Source organism: Alligator sinensis, unplaced genomic scaffold, assembly GCF_000455745.1.
Source record: "Alligator sinensis unplaced genomic scaffold, ASM45574v1 scaffold2554_1, whole genome shotgun sequence".
Taxonomy (NCBI): Eukaryota; Metazoa; Chordata; order Crocodylia; family Alligatoridae; genus Alligator; species Alligator sinensis.
Genome location: NW_005844714.1, coordinates 319 through 3,089, shown reverse-complemented (window position 1 = coordinate 3,089; position 2,771 = coordinate 319). Strand labels below are relative to the sequence as shown.

Below are 2,771 nucleotides of genomic sequence, written 5' to 3'. Positions count from 1 at the left end.
TCGTCTACCTTCTGGGCTTTTAGTGCCTCCCACACTAGTCTCCTAAGCCCGTTGAAGTTGTTGGATATTTGAAGTATTTTATTACTAGAAGGATAGTAAAACAGTGGAATAGGTTACCCAGAGAGGTAGGTGCTCGAAGCTTTATCTTTGGAAGTTTTCAAAACCTGTCGAGACAAAGGTTTGTCTGGGATGATCTAGTTGGAGATGGCCCTGCTTTGAGCAGGGGCTTGGACTAGATGACCTCCTGACGTACCTTCCAACCCTCATTTTCTATGGCTCTTTAGAGGAATGCCAGTTCTATACATTTGGGTGTATTGGTTATAGCCCTGTTGGTCTTCCCTGGCATATATTTGGGTTTTCACAGACATGCATTTTGCATATTGGCTTAAGTTTCTATTCCACTCAGGAGAGCCCACAAACACCAGCATAATCATCCTGACTGAAGAAGGGTGTTTGTGCCCAAAAGCTCGTACAGAACTATTATTCCAATGATTTAGTTGATCTAATAAAAGATCTCGAGTTTGCCCAAAGAACCTTGTCTACGTTGCATACATCGTCATCACTTCTTGGATAGGCTGTACTATACTTTCTGATCATTGAGCTCTCACCTGCATTTCATTCTTAAACCTGCTAGGTGAATGAAGCTACGTGGAGGTTTGTGAGTCATTTTGGTGGGACCAGCTCTTCAACATTTTCTTGATGCCCAGAAGTACTCTGGGGGTTACTAGGTGTCCCCTGAGCCCTCAGGCTTCATGCTGTTTGGGGAAGCGTCTGGAGGGCACTGGCCCCATTTTGTTGCATTTTCCTTCATATAATTTGCTCTTTTTCAGCCATGGTTTGTCATATAGTTTCATAGTTGGTAGGGTCAGGAGGGACCTGAGGGCCCCGCCCCCTGCCATAGGCAGGAAAGGATGCTGAGGTTAAACAACCCCAGCAAGGTGTCTATCTAGCCTTCTTTTGAAGACCCCCAGGTAGAAGCCAGCACCACTTCTCTGGGAAGATGGTTCCAGATCCTAGCCGCCCTGACAGTGAAGTAGCGCCTCCTGATGTCTAGTCTAAATCTATTCTCCATCAACTTATGGTTGTTATTCCTTGTTACTCCCAGTAGTGCTCGGGGGAACAGAGACTCTCCCATTGCCTGCTGGTCTCCCTTGGCCAGTTTATAGATGGCCACCAGGTCCCCTCTCAGCCTTCTCTTGTGGAGGCTGAACAGGTTCAGGTCCCATAGCTTTCACTTGTAGGACTTGCCTTGCCACCCCTGGATCATGTGAGTGGTCTTCCTCTGGACCCTCTCCATGTTGTCCACATCCCTCCTGAAGTGCAGCGCCCAGAACTGGATGCAGTACTCCAACTGCAGCCTGACCAGTGTCATATAGAGGTGGAGGATCACCTCCTTGGATCTGGTCTTGATGCAGGTGTGGATGCATGACAAAGTGCGGTTGGCCTTCCTGACCGCATCCCCACACTTTCGGCCCATGTTCATCTTGGAATCAATAATAACTCCAAGATCCTTTTCTGCCTCTGTGCTGATGGGAGGGGAGTTCCCCAGCCTGTAGGTGTGTTGCTGGTTCCTTCTCCATAGGTGCAGCACCCTGTATAAATGAAACTTTATTCTGAAAGCTATCGGTGAGAGACCGTCACAGAAAGATTTTCCTGTGGCCTCTCTACTGACGGCCAGGGCATTTAACCTTTTTATAGATTCAAGACAAAGGGTTGCCTAAACTAGTTTTGCCCGCCTTGGGGCTATCTGTCTTGTGTCCTTTAAGACAGCTTTAATTGTCATCTTCCTCTTATCCAAGGAATTTCTCTCTCCCCTGAGGCCTTAGCCATTCTTTTGACTTCCACGCACAGTAGCAAGCTACAAGAGTCAGGTATACCTATCCCACAGGGGCTGGAGTCTGGAGTCTGCCACAGGGGCTGGAGTCTGCCACCGATGGCCAGTCAAGACTTCTTCCAGCGTGGTGTTATCTTCCAGAAGGGGGTCACCGGGTGGCCCTTCTGGCTGGACAGGTCGGGTGCTTGTCCAGTTGGAGATCAAGAGGGCACCACTGAGGGTCACTTTTCATTGCATTTTATCTGTCCTTAGCAGACTTTGGTGACTCCCCAGTTTTCAGGTTTGCCCAGTCAAAACTGATTTGGCTGATTGGGCTTGGAACATAAAAAATTTAAATGAAAGAATAAATAAATCTCCCTCCTCTTGCCCTTGGGCCAGGGAAAGATTCCTGTAAGAAGCAGCACAGAAGAAGGAAAAGGAGCAGCCAAATGCCCCGCCTGTGGCACAGACACCACCCATGCGGACATCTGCTATGTCCATCCAGCCTCTCTTGGGCGCCCACATTCCCAGGTGCTTTCAATCACTGCAGGATCCCCTCAGCACCCAGCCCAGGAAAGGATGGAGTCGCATGGAAAGCAGGAGCTGAGAAAGGGATTTGGGGTCCTTGTCAAAGGAAAGACAGAAAACCACCACACCAAAGGTAGCCCAAGTACATTTCCCCTCTCTTTTCCAGGGCAGGCAGTTTCTTGCCGTTCTGGCCAGTGTTTATTGATCAGCTTTGGACCATGAGATTGAAGAGCACCCAAAATCTTTGGCTTGTTTCTCCTTGGAGTGACCTGGAATGGAAGGAAGGGTCACCATTACCTTTTATTTTCCAAGGCTTCCACAAGCAGCTTGTTTCCTCAAGCACTGGTGGTTCAATGGCAGAATTCCTGCTTGCCATGCAGGGGACCTGGGTTCAATTCCCAGCCAGTGCATGTTTTTCAAGTCATTACTT

General features: G+C 48.6%; 1 non-coding gene across 1 annotated transcript; it reads left to right on the top strand.

Annotated features, from left to right (window-relative positions):
* The first annotated feature begins 2,680 nt into the window (after positions 1-2,680).
* Positions 2,681-2,751, top strand: TRNAG-GCC. Its single transcript has one exon. It is a non-coding gene; the product is annotated as a tRNA-Gly (tRNA).
* The last annotated feature ends 20 nt before the right edge of the window (positions 2,752-2,771 follow it).